The sequence below is a fragment of the Loxodonta africana genome, chromosome 20, assembly GCF_030014295.1.
Source record: "Loxodonta africana isolate mLoxAfr1 chromosome 20, mLoxAfr1.hap2, whole genome shotgun sequence".
NCBI lineage: Eukaryota > Metazoa > Chordata > Mammalia > Proboscidea > Elephantidae > Loxodonta > Loxodonta africana.
In genome coordinates this window covers 58,928,876-58,946,503 of record NC_087361.1, presented here as the reverse complement: position 1 = coordinate 58,946,503, position 17,628 = coordinate 58,928,876, and positions in this window count along the sequence as shown.

The following is a 17,628-nucleotide window of genomic DNA, read 5'->3' as shown; positions in this document are numbered from 1 at the left end:
CTGTTAGAGTTCAGATCGAGATTATATTACATCTGTAGGTTGCTTTGGGTGTCATCGACATTTTCATAGTGTTGACTACTTCTATGAATGAGCGCAGTATGGTTTTCCATTTAGGTAGGTCTCTTTTGGTTTCTTGCAGTAGTGTTTTGTAGTTTTTTTGTACAGGTCTTTTACATTGCTGGTTAGATTTATTCCTCGGTATTTTATCTTTTTGGGAGCTATCATAAATGTTATTGATTTCCTAATTTCCTTTTCAAAGTTCTCTTTGTTGGTGTAGAGGAATCCAATAGATTTTTATATGTTAATCTTGTATCCTGCTACTTTGCAGAAACCTTCTATCAGTTCCAGGAGCTTTGTTGTGGATTCTTTGGGGTTTTCTATGTATAGGATTATATCATCTGTGAATAGGAATAGTTTTACCTCTTCCTTACCAATTTTGATGCCATTTATTTCTTTTTCTTGCCTTATTGCTCCAGCTAGGACTTCCAGCACAATGTTGACTAACAGTGGTGATAAAGGGCATCCTCGTGTGGGTTCTCAAAGGGAATGCTTCCAGTCTATCTCTGTTGAGAATAACATTGGCTGTTAGTTTTATATAAATGTCTTCCATTATGTCGAGGAATTTCCCTTCTCTTCCTATTTTTTTTTAATTAACTTTTATTAAGCTTCAAGTGAACATTCACAATTCCAATCAGTCTGTCACATGTAAGTTTACATACATCTTACTTCCATCTCCCACTTGCTCTCCCCTATTGAGTCAGCCCTTTCAGTCTCTCGTTTCGTGCCAATTTTGCTGTCTTTTTTGCCAATTTTGCCATCTTCCCTCTCTCTCTATCTTACCATCCCCCCTCCAGTCAGGAGTTGCCAACACACTCTCCAGTGTCCACCTGATTTAATTAGCTCACTCTTCATCAGCATCTCTCTCCCCCCCGCTGACCAGTCCCTTTCATGTCTGATGAGTTGTCTTCGGGGATGGTTCCTGTCCTGTGCCAACAGAAGGTCTGGGGAGCATTGCCGCCGGGATTCCTCTAGTCGCAGTCAGACCATTAAGTATGGTTTTTTTATGAGAATTTGGGGTCTGTAGTTTTTTTTTTTTTTTATCCCACTGATCACCTGCTCCCTCAGGAGTTCTCTGTTGTGCTCCCTGACAGGGCAGTCATCGATTGTGGCCGGGCACCAACTAGTTCTTCTGGTCTCAGGATGGTGTAGGTCTCTGGTTCATGTGGCCCTTTCTGTCTCTTGGGTTCTTAGTTGTGTGACCTTGGTGTTCTTCATTTTCCTTTGCTCCAGGTGGGTTGAGACCAATTGATGTATCTTAGATGGCCGCTTGTTAGCATTTAGGACCCCAGACGCCACATTTCAAAGTGGAATACAGAATGTTTTCATAATAGAATTGTTTTGCCAATTGACTTAGAAGTCCCCTCAAACCATGTTCCCTAGACCCTAGCCCCTGCTCCGCTGACCTTTGAAGCATTCATTTTATCCCGGAAACCTCTTTGCTTTTAGTCCAGACCAATTGGGCTGACCTTCCTTGTATTGAGTGTTGTCTTTCCCTTCACCCAAAGCAGTTCTTATCTACTGATTGATCAATAAAAAGCCCTCTCCCTCCCTCCCTCCCTCCCCCCTTCGTAACCACAAAAGTATGTGTTCTTCTCAGTTTTTTCTATTTCTCAAGATCCTATAAAAGTGGTCTTATACAATATTTGTCCTTTTGCCTCTGACTCATTTCGCTCAGCATAATGCCTTCCAGGTTCCTCCATGTTATGAAACGTTTCAGAGATTCGTCACTGTTCTTTATCGATGCGTAGTATTCCATTGTGTGAATATACCACAATTTATTTACCCATTCATCCGTTGACGGACACCTTGGTTGCTTCCAGCTTTTTGCTATTGTAAACAGAGCTGCAATAAACATGGGTGTGCGTATATCTGTTTATGTGAAGGCTCTTGTATCTCTAGGGTATATTCCGAGGAGTGGGATTTCTGGGTTGTATGGTAGTTCTATTTCTAACTGTTTAAGATAACGCCAGATGGATTTCCAAAGTGGTTGTACCATTTTACATTCCCACCAGCAGTGTATGAGAGTTCCAATCTCTCCGCAGCCTCTCCAACATTTGTTATTTTGTGTTTTTTGGATTCATGCCAGTCTAGTTGGTGTCAGATGGAATCTCATCGTAGTTTTAATTTGCATTTCTCTAATGGCTAATGATCGGGAGCATTTTCTCATGTATCTGTTGGCTGCCTGAATATCTTCTTTAGTGAAATGTGTGTTCATATCCTTTGCCCGCTTCTTGATTGGGTTGCTCGTCTTTTTGTGGTTGAGTTTTGACAGAATCAGGTAGATTTTAGAGATCAGGCGCTGGTCTGAGATGTCATAGCTGAATACTCTTTCCCAGTCTGTAGGTGGTCTTTTTACTCTTTTGGTGAAGTCTTTAGATGAGCATAGGTGTTTGATTTTTAGGAGCTCCCAGTTATCTGGTTTCTCTTCATCATTTTTGGTAATGTTTTGTATTCTGTTTATGCCCTGTATTAGGGCTCCTAGGGTCGTCCCTATTTTTTCTTCCATGATCTTTATCGTTTTAGTCTTTATGTTTAGGTCTTTGATCCACTTGGAGTTAGTTTTTGTGCATGGTGTGAGGTATGGGTCCTGTTTCATTCTTTTGCAAAGGGATATCCAGTTATGCCAGCACCATTTGTTAAAAAGACTATCATTTCCCCAATTGACTGACACTGGTCCTTTGTCAAATATCAGCTGCTCATACGTGGATGGATTTATATCTGGGTTCTCAATTCTGTTCCATTGGTCTATGTGCCTGTTGTTGTACCAGTACCAGGCTGTTTTGACTACTGTAGCTGTATAATAGGTTCTGAAATCAGGTAGAGTGAGGCCTCCCACTTTCTTCTTCTTTTTCAGTAATGCTTTGCTTCTCCGGGGGTTCTTTCCCTTCCATATGAAATTGGTGATTTGTTTTCTCTTCCTATTTTGCTGAGAGTTTTTATCAGGAACGAGTGTTGGATTTTGTCAAATGCCTTTTCTGCACTGACTGAGATGATCATTTGATTCTTTTGTTTTATTTATATGGTAGATTAAGTTGATTGATTTTCTAATGTTGAACCATCTTTGCATAAATCCTACTTGGTAATGATGTTTTTTTTTTTTTTTTTTGGATATGCTGTTGAATTCTATTGGCTAGAATTTTGTTGAGAATTTTTGTGTCTATATTCATGAGGGATATAGTGTAATTTTCTTTTTTTGTAGTGTCTTCATCTGGCCTTGGTATCAGGGTTATGCTGGCTTCACAGAATGAATTCAGTCGTATCCCTTCCTTCTCTATGCTGTGGAATAGTTTGAGTAGGGTTGGTGTCAGCTCTTCTTTGAATGCTTGGTAGAATTCTCCAGTGAAGCCGTCCGGACCAGGGCTTTTTTTTTTTAAATTACCTCTTTAATATCTTCTTTTGCTATGGGTCTTTTTAGTTTTTCTACCTCAATATGGGTTAGTTTAGATAGGTAGCATGTTTCTAGAAAATTGTCTATTTCCTCTAGGTTTTCAAATTTGTTAGAGTACAGTTTTTATAACACTCTGTTATGATCCTTTTTATTTCAGTTGATTCTGTTGTGATATCACCCCTCTCATTTCTTATTCAGGTTATTTGCTTCCTCCCCTGCTTTTCTTTTGCCACTTTGGCCAATGGTTTATTGATTTTGTTGATCTTTTCAAAGAACCAACTTCTGTCTTGTTGATTCTTTCTATCGTTTCTCAGTTGTCCATTTTATTTATTTCTGCTCTGATCTTTATGATTTCCTTTCTTCTGATGACTGTAGCCTTCTTTTGGGGCTCTCTTTCTATTTTTTTAGTTTGTAGGTTTAATGTTTTGATTTTTGCCTTCTCTTCTTTTATGATGTGTACATTTATTGCTATAAATTGACCTCTTAGTACTGCTTGTGCTGTGTCCTAGGGTTTTGGTAAGATGCGTTTTTATTCCCATTTCATCCCGTGAATTTTTTGATTCCATCCTTGACTTCTTCTATTAGCTAGTGGTTTTTAAGCAAGGCGTTGTTCAGTTTCCATTCTTTGATTTTTTCCCCCTGATATTCTTGTAATTGATTTCTACTTTATGGCATTGTGATCAGAGAAAATGCTTTGTATTATCTTGATGTTTTGGATTTTGTTGAGGCTTGCTTTGTGGCTTAAAATGTGGTCTATTCTGGAGCATGTTCGACATGTGTTTTAAAAAAATGTATACTTTGCTGCTGTTGGGTGAAGGGCAAGTTGGTTGGTTGTGGCATTTGGATCATCTGTATCTTTACTGAGTTTCTTTCTAAATGTTCTGTCCTTCACCAAAGTGATGTGTTGAAGTCTCCTACTGTTACTGTGGAACTATTTCTCTTTTCAGTGCTGTTAGAATTTGTTTTATGTATTTTGGAGCTCTGCCATTGGGTACATTTTTTTTTTTATTAACTTTTATTGAGCTTCAAGTGAACGTTTACAAATCAAGTCAGTCTGTCACATATAAGTTTACGTACATCTTACTCCGTACTCCCACTTGCTCTCCCCCTAATCAGTCAGCCCTTCCAGTCTCTCCTTTCATGATAATTTTGCCAGCTTCCCACTCTCTCTATCCTCCCATCCCCCCTCCAGACAGGAGATGCCAACACAATCTCAAGTGTCCACCTGGTATAATTAGCTCACTCTTCATCAGCATCTCTCTCCCACCCACTGTCCAGTTCCTTTCATGTCTGATGAGTTGTCTTCGGGGATGGTTCCTGTCCTGTGCCAACAGAAGGTCTGGGGACCATGGCCGCCAGGATTTCTCTAGTGTCAGTCAGACCATTAAGTATGGACTTTTTATGAGAATTTGGGGTCTGCATCCCACTGATCTCCTGCTCCCTCAGGGGTGGGTACATATATTTTTATTATGGTTATGTTCTCCTGGTGTATTGACCCTTTAATCATTATATATTGTCCTTCTTTATCTTTATAGTGAATTTTGCTTTAAAGTCTATTTTATCGGAGATTAATATGACCACTCCTGCTCTTTTTTGGTTGTTGTTTGCTTGATATATTTTTTTCCTATCATTGGAGCTTTAGTTTATATCTTTGTGTCTAAGGCGTGTCTCTTGCAGACAATATATAGATGGATCATGTTTTTTTATACATTCTTTTACTTTCTATGCTGGTGTATTTAAGCCATTTACATTCAGCATAATTATTGATAGGTACAAGTTTTCTGCTGTCATTTTGTTGTGCTTTTTTTTATGGTGTTGATATTTTCTTTGTTCCACTTAATTTTCTGCGCTGAGTTCTTTTGTTTATGGATTTTCTTTTCATTTCTTTGGTTATTGTTGATTTTGTATTTACTGTGTCTTTATGTTTTTCTTTTGATTGGTAGGTATGTAAGCTTCATTTGTGGTTACTTTGAAATTTAACTTTATTTTCCTAAGTTTAAGTCAGTCTTTTATTTCTTGATATTGCCTTGATTTCCTCTCCATATGGGAGTTCTATAACTATACCGTTTATTCTCTCTTTTATGTTTTGATGTTGTCATTGTTTACGTAGTGCTGTCTCTGGTTCCCTGTTTTCAGTCTTTTAGCTTTGTTTTATCTTTGAGAATTCTTTATCTTGTTTGGTATGTGTTTGAGCTGTGCTGTTGTCTGATGTTGTTGGTTCTGTAACTGGAGGACTGCCTTTAATATTTCTTGTAAGTCTGGTCTGGTTTTTAACAAATTCTCTTAATTTCTGTTTGTCTGGAAAAGTCCTAATTTCACCATCATATTTAAGAGACAATTTTGTCGGATATGTTATTCTTCGTTGGCATTTTTTTTTTCCTTCAAGGCTTTATATGTGTCATCCCATTGCCTTCTTGCCTACATGGTTCCTTCTGAGTAATCAGAGCTTAGTCTTATTGGTTCTCCTTTGTAGATGACTTTTCATTTTTTCCTAGCTGCTCCCAGGATTCTTTCTTTGTCTTTGTTTTTGGCAAGTTTGATTATGATATATCTTGGTGATTTTCTTTTGAGTCTATCCTGTATGATGTTTGTTAAGATTCTTGGATGGATATCTTCTCATTTTTCCTGATATTAGGGAAGTTTTCTACCAGCAGATCTCCAACAATTCTCTGTGTTTTCTATTGTCCCCTCCCTTTCTGGAACTCCAGTCACACGTAAGTTTTTCCTCTTGATAGTGTCCCATGTAATTCTTTGGCTCTTTTTATTTTTCTTCATTCTTTTTTTCTGATTTTTCCTCAAACAAATTGGTGTCAAGGGATTTGCCTTCAATTTCACTAATTCTGTCCTCCATTGTCTCAATTCTGCCCCTATTTCCTTCTATTGAGTAGTCTGTTTCTGACATTTTATTGTTAATCTTTTGGATTTCTAGTTTCTGTTTTTGTATGGTTACTAGTTGCCTATTTATTTATTTTTCTATGTTTTCCTTTGTTTTGTGTGTTTTCCCTGATCTTTTTCTTAATCTTTTGGAGAGCTTTGTATATTAGTCTTTTGAATTCTTTATCAGTAGTTCCATTGCTTTATCTTTCTCCGGAAAGTTTTCTGGTTCTTTATTTTGATCGCTTTTTGGAGTCATCTTGTCCTCTCCTTTATGTGATTTGGTATTGTCTGTTGTCTCTGAGGCATCAAAAAGTTGTATTTATTTATTTATTTATTTATTGTATGTTTGTTTGCTGTGTCCTCAGTTTTTGTCTTTTTTCGTTTTGATATTCCCAAGTACGCTGGGCATGTGTGCTACTCTGGTTGCTAATCTGGATGCGTTGAAGCTCTTAACTCTTGTCTCTGGGTGAGTGGAGCAGCAACTGGATGTGTGAGTGTGGACCCCTCTTTGCTAGTCTTGTGGGGCTGCTGAGGATGTAGGTGGTGTTTTCGGTGAGTGATTTATCTGTCCTGCTGGTCATCTGGCTGTGGTTGCAGGGGGTATTCTCCTTGGTCTTTGGGCTTGGTGTTGTGTGTGTGCTGTGCTGCTTGCTGGTCGGTCAGAGTGAATTTGCCTGGGCTGGTCAGTGGTGGGTGGTGTGGAGACTCTCATTGACAGCAAGGCTGCATGGCGAGTGTTTGGAGCAGACACAAGCCTCTAGTAGCAGGGGGTACTGACGTAGGGAGCAAGGCTGGGGGGATGTTGCCTGCCCACAGGTGCCTGGTAGGAGGGCATGCCCCTGTCTGCTAGAGCATGTCATGAAGGATATATTTTCAAGTTTTTGGACTAAAATATTGGGATTCAGGTGGCAGTCCAAGATGGTGGAGTAGTTAGACACTTCATTTCATCCCTCTTACAACAAAGACCTAAAAAGCAAGGGAATTGGATATACACGACAATTTAGGAACCCTAAGCATCAAAGACAAGGCTGAAGAATCAGACTGAGTGACAGGTGGAAGGGGAGACAATTCAAAACCAGTGGAAACAGAGAATTATGGATCATCTGCCTTCCATTGGCTGAACCTGCAACGCGCAGACATCTTGAGACAAAGCAAGCACCATTCCTAGCTGAAATGCACCCTACTTGGTGCAGCTGAGGAGGAGTGACTCTATATGCACGTCCAGAGCCAGCCAGGAGTGCTTCCAGCCCTGCGAAAGTTAAGTACATGCATCCCACCCACTGCACACATCCTGCCCGCCCCATGGAGGAGGTCCATGAGCCGGGGAGGGGGCACTCCCACCCTCCTCATCCATCCCCTCTCCCTGCTTGTGACTGCAGTCCAGTGGCATTCAACGCCACCACACTGCCTAAGCCATAAGCTCACAGTTCGGTTCAGAGGTGCCCACCTCTTTGCCCAGCCACTAGCACCAGAGATCCTTGGATTTGCAGTGCCTTCTACCTCCTCCAGTCACCCATGCCAGCACCCTGCTGGCTGAGCTGGCACAGTGTGGCCATACTGGGGCAAAGCAGGCAACACTCCACTCCATCTGGTGCAGCCAAGCAGGAGCAACTCTGCATTCACGGCCAGAGTCAAGCAGGAGTGCTTTCTGCCCCACAAAACTTAACTGCACCTCTCCCACCCACTATGCCCACCCCATCTACCCATGCCAGAGATCAGTGAGCTTGAGGGACACTCCCACCCATCTTGCCCATCCTCCCTCCCCACTCACGATTGCAGCCTGGCGGCATTCACCATTGTCCCACCCCCTAAACCAGGAACTCAGCCACTCAAGCCAGGGTCCTGAGGGCCAATAGTGCCACCCTCTTCATCCAGCTGCCTGTGCCAGGGGCCTGAGGGCCAGTGGTGCCCACCACTTCTTCCAGTCAATGACACCAGGCTCCCAGGGACTGGCTGCATCTGAAGTGTTCTACTGCAGAAGACTTCTTCTACCATCACTGCCTGAGGAGAATGAAATTGATCTTTGTTCCACCACCCGCCTCTCACTGGCAATATCAGATTCCAGGAGCTATTGTTCTTAGGCTGCCAGGTTCTGTGATAGAGGTGACAGTAAAGGAGGAGGCACGGATGGTACCGCGTGACAAAAGACAAGAATAATATGATGATACTGAGTGATAAAACAATTCCCAGGAGATTACGTATGTCATGATGCCATTTTTGTAAAGTCCACAAACTAAACAACATATTGTTTGGGCACACATACAATGGTGTGTTGAAGCCAGCTTGAACTGACTTGTGAGAGCCAACAGTTAATTTTCAGGAATTTTGTAAGCAAGTTGTTAAACACAGCAATTATCAAAAATTAAATTATGTGAACTTACAACAGGGCAGTGGTGGTTGAGTGGTAGAATTCTCACCTCCATGCGGGAGACCCACGTTCAATTCCTGGCCAGTGCACCTCATGTGTAGCCACCACCTATCTGTTATTGGAGGTATGCGTGTTGCTGTGATGCTGAACAGGTTACAGCAGAGCTTCCAGACTAAGATGAACTAGGAAGAAAGTCCAGGTAATCTATTTCCAAAAATCAGCCAGTGAAAATGCTATGGATTATCGTGGTCCATTGTGCATGGGGCCATCATGAGTGGGGAACCAAGTCCATGGCAGCTAATGACACCATCAAACTTACAATTGAAGACAAAGGTAATACATGAAACTCATCTCTTCCTAATTATTTTACTGTATTTTGCTATTACTTATGCTCTTGAGGTTATGTCTATTATATCTATATGGTGAAAATACTATCTACAGATATGCTACACATCTTTTCCCAACTCCACCTTCAGTGGTATCACCTTGGCAGCTTGAAATAGGCTGTATTCAAAGTATTTACCCCAGAGAAATTGGCAGATGCTACAAATAAGGGATTGATTAATTGCTTTGCTTGATTGTCTATATGTAAGCAAGTGATGGATAAAATGTTAATAATGGATATTAAACTTAAAAGTTTGTCATATCTGTCGCTGTTACATTGTGAATAGTACAAAATTGCACAGTCTTCCAATATTCAAGGCTATTATCTAATTCAGCCAAGAAGTTGTTCATGTGATTGACAAAAATGTGATTTTCTACCAAGTATCTTTGTTATTTTGCTTTTGTCTTACTTGTTAACATAAATAAAAATACCAACCAGCATTCATCCTGGAACTACATTTGTTCGTTGATTTTAACTGTAGGTTGATTTTAGATACAGAGTTTGACAAAAATCAACAAAAACATTTTGTGAGAATTAATTGATTGTGAAGATTTTCAATCAAGGATATTGTATATTTTATTATCGTTTGTAAATTTTGTGCTATACATTCTTTATGTCAAAAAATTTATAATAGACTTATATTAGTATATAAGTATATATTATATCCATTGCATTTTTGGAGAGCTGGTTGTTAAATATTTGCTGTAACACCCCTGCACATATCTGTGAACAAAACAAGGGGATGATAAACAACATTGCAGATAGTGGTTACCTCTGGGGAGAGGTCGTGGTTGAATGGGATGGGGAACAGCAATTAGGGAAATGGAAGTTATTGTTTGATGTTTGAGTTCTTTGGTTGGGTGGTAGGCTCACAGGTAATTATTATGCTATTTATAAATAACTGAATAAATTAAGACATAAATGAAGTAGAAGTAGCCTATACATGGGCCAATGTTAAAAAGGTCATGAACCAAGGATTATGATCAATCCAATTGTGTGTACCTGAGGTCTAGGTAGAATATTTTTTAAGTAGATCAACAGTGTCGTGATTGATTTGGACATGGCCAGTAAAGAAGAGGGAGGAGCTGATACTGATTCAAAGCATTCTGATCACTAGGTGAATGAGTTCTACCGACCAAGACAGAAAGTACAGCAGAAAGGGCAAGTTTCTATTGTTTGACCTGAAAGGCAAATTTAACCTCTTCACGATATTCCCATAAGGATCTATGTGAGTCTTACCATCCTGGAACTTACAAAAATACTAAGGGAGAAATCAAATGATTATCTCATGTGACCCTTTTGGAGAGGTTGAGTAAAAGCCCCAGATTCTTTAAGATTCACTTAGCCAAAAGAATGAAAGAAGACCCTTGATTTCACCTGTTAGGTTGTTGTGGACTACATCTCACCTTTTTTGGAACTTTTGAACAGACATTCAGAAACTTCTCCACACTCTTGATTGCTTCTTAAATCTTGAGAGAAAGGGGTGGAATTTCAAATAGTTGATTCTGAAGACAGCAGCCAAACTTTTCACCAAGGAAGAATTTGCGTGTGTATTTTTTACTATGTAAGGTCTGCCAGCCATACACTGTTAGTCACACACTAATCATAATATGGAAACCCTGGTGGTGAAGTGGTTAAGTGCTACAGCTGCTAATGTAAAGGTCGGCAGTTCAAATCCGCCAGGTGCTCCTTGGAAACTCTATGGGGCAGTTCTACTCTGTCCTATAGGGTTCCTATGAGTCGGAATCGACTCGACGGCAATGGGTTTGGTTTGGTTTAATCATAATAAACTAATAAAAACCAAACAAACAAACCAGTTGTCGTTGAGTTGATTCTGACTCATGAGGATCCCATGTACGTCAGAGTAGAACTGCACTCTGTAGGGTTTTCAATAGCTGAGTTTTTGAAAGTAGATTTCCAGGTCTTTCTTCTAAGTCACTTCCAGGCGGACTCCAATCTCCAACCTTTTGGTTAGCAGCCGAGCGCATTAACTGTTTGCACCACCCAGGGACTCCTATAAACTAATGGTCATACACTACTCTTTCTGTTCTGACCTAGATGGGTAAAAATACAGTTAGCTTCTATGTTGTTGAGCAGGAAGGCTCACTCAGCATCAGTGGCATTACTAAGTGGGTGTGAGGGGTATGGACAGCATCAGGTGACACTGGCATAGGAGTTGACCTCAAAATGACTGTCTATAAAATTTTTATGCAACGTTTCTCCAGAAATGTATTATTTTTTTTATAAAAATATCCCTGTAGTTAGTTATAACAACAACAACAAAATTTGTGAGCCTAGCTTAAATCATTATACCCACAAGGCTAAAACTCTATGCTAATTTACTTTTTGAACCTTCTGATGCCTTCCTGTCAGAGCGCCATTGTTACCTAATTGCACAATGCTTCGAATCACCTGGTTTCATCTACATGTGCTACAAGCACACACTATTTTTTTCATTGCTGCAAGAGTTTTTATAGTCGCTGATTTTGTCAAATTTTCTGGTGTTTTAGCTGCAATATTGCAGTATTTAGTAACTGTGAACCTATACCAATAACTTTTTTTTGAGAATGAAGTAGTAATTAAAGGAAAAGAAGGAAAAAAAAAATAAATAAAAAAGGCTTCCGCTCAGTTACTAATAATGTCATATTCAATGTAAGATTTTACAAAACAATTTTTTGTTAGTATTTATATTAAATGAATAATTTCTTTTATAAGGATGAGCATAAAGCTGGTTCCTATGAGGCAGAATTTAAAGATGTCCCAAATGTCCAACTTTTCCATGCTGCTATACCACTCTATCATCTCGACCATCAACTTCTCCCTCGTCCCTTAGCACTCTCCCTCCTGTCTTTGGGTTCCCTAATTCACTGCAACATTGGCTCACATAGTTGTGGAGGCTGGCAAGTCCCAAATTCATGGATCAGGCATAGGCTTCTCCTGACCCACTTGGCTGCTGGAGCTGGTAAATCCAAACCAGTAATTCAGACCACAGACTGCTGGCTCACAAGGCTGCAGAAACTAATGAATCAGGTCATATAATAGGCTGCCGGCCCAAGGGGCTGTGGAGGCCAGTGCATTCCAGAATTGGCAGGTCAGACAGCAGACTTCTGGGGAGGTCAGTTGATCACGAATTGGATGCAGGATCCAGACACAAAGAGAGAGAGCCTCACCAGGACACACATATATATTGTAGATGCAGGCCACACCTCAGGGAAAAGCCATGACTTTAGTAAGGGTGGGGCTTGAGTCATGCCCTCCTGTAAGGCTTCGACCCAAGACACACCTTATACCAATCCTGCCTCATCAGCAGATAGAGGTCAGGATCTACAGCACATAAAACGGAGGACAACCATACAATACTGGGAACCATGGCCCAGCCAAGTCAACATATAGCCCCAACCATCACACGTTCCACATACCTTATTTGCATAGTCCCACTCAATCATGTATGTGAGTCACAAAGACCATGGCTAGAAGAGCCATATCAAGTAATTCATTGCACTGCACATATAATCTAAGAAATATTACATTTAAACAATTTACAACTATATTTATCACATATTATTCTGTGATTCAAATTGATAATAAACTTATATGTATAACAATTACTGATTATATAACTCTGATAACTAAATAGAGAAATTGACAGTTTAAAATATGAAGTGGGGGAAATGCTATGTTTCTTGATACATGTTTAGAAATACAACTGAAACCTTAAATTTATTTATTTTTTTTAATTTTAGCCTTTTAAAAATTTTATTCAAAAATATCACTATTCTGCAAATATATATCTGACTTTAATGAAATTTTCAGGGTTTAAGTTTGAATTATTGTTGAAAAAAATAATGACACATTAAAAAGTGTGTTGGCAAAAGGCATTAATTTTGATGAAGTCATTCACAAGTTCTCAGCTTTGAAGGCCAGAAAGGAAAGTTCTGATTTAGTCGAGATGTTGAAGTGTTGTGCGTTTGTTCCTGTTCATTTTTACGGTATTATTTCATTTACAAATATATTTTCATATGCACTTGTCTATAACTTCTACATTATCTGGCTGTTATTGATTATGCAAACCTAATCCACTAATGTATCTCATGTAACAGTAAAGCTTAGTGTTAGAATGAACATAATTCTGATGTAGTTATTGAGCATTTTCACATTGAATTTTATTGTTTTCTTACCAAATTTTCACTTTAACCACATGGAACTATGTAAATATAAATACATTTAGACTGTGCATATGATATTGTAATTTAAAGGTGTAATTTTAATTTCACTAGTTGTTTACGTTACTACTATTGCTTTTACATTCAGTGATACATGAGAATTATGACCTACAATTAACATTAGTACAAAACACATTACTAAGGATTCTGTATGGTCTAGTACAGGAGGAGGTCCAATTGGTGGGGTGACACCATGACTTACTGAACTGGGTGACACCGACCCTAGTGATGCCGCTGCTCAGCAGGAGAGGAATAATATACTGGAGTGTCTAAGATCTAAGATTTTTTACGCTCCAATATCTAATTGTCCATGCATTATCTGTATAAACCCGACCTGAGGGCATCTACAACTTCCTGTCTCTAACACTGAGTGAGTCCTCTTTTTTCCCCCATACCTAACTGTTCTGCCTTCCTCCCCTCATCTGCCATCCACCCAGTCATCCAAGTGCAAAGTAACGGGGCTATCAGGAATCTTCCCCTGTGTGCCCTTCACATCTCCTTACCAACTATTGGTGTATTCTGGGTTCCCCATAATGGGAACGATTTCAGGCTTGAAACCCAGTTGGGAAACAACTCTCTTCAGCAATTCCTCTCCCATAACATGCAGAACACAGCCTGTAGCAAAGAACATGGTTGCCACAGAGAGCACTGAGGGTAGAGAGGGCCTGAGAGCTCTATGTGTCTTACCTAGGTTCTTCAGCAAAGTGGGCTCTGGGAGTTTATTCATCTGTGGGTAGAACAACCTCTGCAAATAACAAATTAATGAAAAACACATATAAAGGAGATATAGAGTAGGTCATAAGGAGAGACCAAGAGTAAGTTTCTTGAAATTAAAAAAAAAAGAAAATGACAAGGAGTGAATTGTGTCCTTCAAAAAGATATGCTGACTTCCTGACCCTGATACCTGTGAATGTGACCTTATTTGGAAATAGAACCTTAGAAGATATTATCAGTTAGGTTAACATGAGGTCATGCTGGAGTGGGGTGGGTCCTAATCCAGTATGAGTGTTGTTCTTATAAAAGAGAAGAGACACAGTTGATGCACAAAGTAGGGGTAACAGCATTGAAGATGAGGCCAGAGAGTGCTGTGACGCATCTACAAGCCAAGGCAGTAGCACCCCTTTCAGAATGTTGTCATCACCCACTGAGTGTGTTCTGTGTTATATAAAGACAGGATGCAAATAAAACAAAAGTTTATTTTAAGCTGGGAATTTGGAATGTAAAGATACTACTCAGTAAAGACTACTGCAACATCTGAAGACACAAGAAAGCTTGACTCCACTTACTGAGAAAACAAAAATAAAAGATATGGCCTAATACTTCCTCCAGCAGAGCAAGAAGCCAACAGGTGCCATCCTTAAGGAGGCAGATTCCCAGCCCGTTGTGGCCTACTCAGGGAGGCAGACCATCCCCAGGGTCAGATCTCAGGAAAGATCCTGATCTGTCCCTTCGTTCAGCTGTGGTGGCCCCTGGTACCTTGATCTAGAAATAATTGTCCCTGACCGCAGCAGAGAAAATGGTCATCGGAGAAAGCAGAATAACCCCTCTACTTAGCCAAAGCTCCTGGGCCACCCTTGTTTTCCCAGAGTAAGAGGAGGCCATCATACCTCTCACACCCACACCCTTACACACTCTAGAACATTACTTAAGGGAAGAGTTCAACCTGGTTATTATCAACAGTCTGCAATCTTACAAGTGTTATTCATTCATTCATTCACTCTTTTTAATCCCATCTCATCCTGATGGCTCAGTGATTAAGAGCTACAGCTGCTAACAAAAAGGTCAGCTGCTAACCAAAAAGGTTGGCAGTTTGACTCCACCAACCATTCCTTGGAAAACCTATACGGAAGTTCTACTCTGTCCTACAGGGTCGCTATGAGTCAGAATCGACTCAACAGCAATGGGTTTCTTTTGGTTTATTGGTCCTCACACCCTGGGTCAAACAATTATCTAATGTTGAGTGATCACACCTTATTAAACAGTTGCTGGGAGCTCTCCTTAAGATAAAGGCAGAGTATGCTATCTTGCATACTGAGTTCTGTTTCCTGTGTTTAAAATGGCAGACAATCTTGGCTTCCTACTGGACAAGAGGTGGATATAGAAGGCCTTATCCCTGTTGAAAGACAAGTACATCATGAAGAAGCAGGGCAGGAAGGGAAAGCTGTCATGGAGATGAGGATTACAGGGAAGCATTTCATTGCGGCCAGTCATCTGGCCGCCTTATTTTTATTTATTGCCCGCTCCAGTGCTGCTCTGGCTCTGCCCGATTCTATCCCTGGAAGGGAAACACTCATCAATTATGTAGTTCATTTATCATTTTCAAGCTTTGTGACTAATAGCAAAACTGGATGGAACATTATCTTAAGAAATGGAAGCAGAATATTGTTAGGCCAAAAGAAGCTTTTCAGTAGTATTTGCGATTTGGCTGCTGTACTGAGAGGCCACGTGGCTGGAGCTGTGGGTGTGGATACTCTCATCACATTACACCAAAATTCTCTGTGCTGTTTGCCCAGCTGTTGTCTGTTTAGAGAGCTATTTACATTCTCCTGTAGAAAGGAAAGCTTTCCATTCTAGGAGAAACCAGAGTGATGAAGTACATATAAGAGAAGAGCACTATGATGACTAATCAGAACAAAATCAACGATTCCCTTTTTGCATTATAAATGATGAGGTTTATAGCCAACAGCCTTTAGCAAGAGTGTAGGTGTGACTGGGGTGGGAGAAGAAGGGGGGAGAACCGCACAAATGCCATTCAGCAAGGGATTGGCCAGTTTGGAATAGGGATGGAAATGTTAATGATGAGATTGGCATGCCCATTTAAAATATGACCTGGGAAATTCTTTACCTTTGTAATAGGAGAAAATAGTACCTGAGTGTCTTAGTTACCCAGTGCTACTGTAACAAAAAATACCACAGATGGGTGGATTTAAAGGACCGAAATTTAGTTTCTCAAAGTCCTGGAGGCTGGAAATCTGAATTCAGGTGACTTTGTCGGCTCTAGGATAAGATCCTTGTCTCTTTCTGGTTCTGTATCAGTGGGCATTCCTTGGCATTCCTTGACTACTTGTGATGTATCTTCATGAGACGTCTGTCTTCCTCCTGTGTGTGTATCTCTCAGTGTCTGTGTTCCCTTTCTGTAAAACACACTCAGAAGGGATTAGGTTTAGGACCCACCCTACTCTGGCATGACCTCAATAACATAACAAAAGAAAACCTCTATTTTCAAAAGGGTCATGTTTACAGATACAGGGGTTAGGACTTAAACATAACTTTTTGGGGGACGCAATTCAAACCATAACCCAAGGAATTTGTTTAGCTTACAAATAATCCATTGAGGACAACAAACCTAACCCTCTGTTCATTTAAAAGCTTTCTGCAAAACCTAACCTTGAGGCTAGAAGAATCTTATGTTTCCCTGAATTTCCATGCAGCCCAGAAAGTGAGAAGAAGCCTTCGTTGGAGCATATCAGTGACAGCAGCTCACTACCTCATGCAACTGTTCCATTTTTAATCAGCATAAATTGTTGGAAAGTTCTTCCTCACATGTAGTTGAAAACTGTCTCTCTGTAACTTCATTTTTTTTTAATGTGGTAAAAATATGTATAATAAAACACTTGCCATTTCAACATCTCCTTGTAACATTTATCTGTTGGTCTCAGTGCTGCCCTTTGAAACGACACAGAACTATGGTCCTTCCAAGCTTTAAAGATGACACTGTCTTCTGTTTGAATGTCCTTGGTGTTTTCTGGTGCCGAGGAAGAGATCTTGTCTTGCTCTGCCACCTTCCTGCAGGTGTTCCCTAGTTCTGACAATATGGAGTCCATGTGTCAGAACTGTGGAACCCTTGCCTCCTTTGTTCCCGACACTGTACTTCTATGACTGCATCTTAAGAACCCGCTAGTTGTTTTGGCAGCTGTGTCAACCTAGGAGCTCATGCTTCCATTGATGTCTGAAGAGAAATCAGCCTCCAATTCCCTTCAGTTTCCATGTATCTGAAGGGTTGGAAAGAAGTAGAAACAAAAATCTGGACCTGGTCGCCAATCAAAGCCTTTGCTTTAATCAAGACCTTTGTGGCATTTGACGCTGGAATCATAGGCAAATGGATCTAGTATGTTGGTATGTAATGTTGCATATTTTTGCATACTTAATGTGATTGTTGTTGTTAGCCGCCATTAGGTCAGCTCCTGACTCCTGTTGACCCCATGTACAATGGAACAAAATGTTGCTAGTCCTTCTTTTAAGGACCCCTTACAAATTAAAATCCATGTTTTTCTTTGGGAATGGGGGCCAGAGATTTGTAAAAACAAACTATTTGTGGAGGTCACTG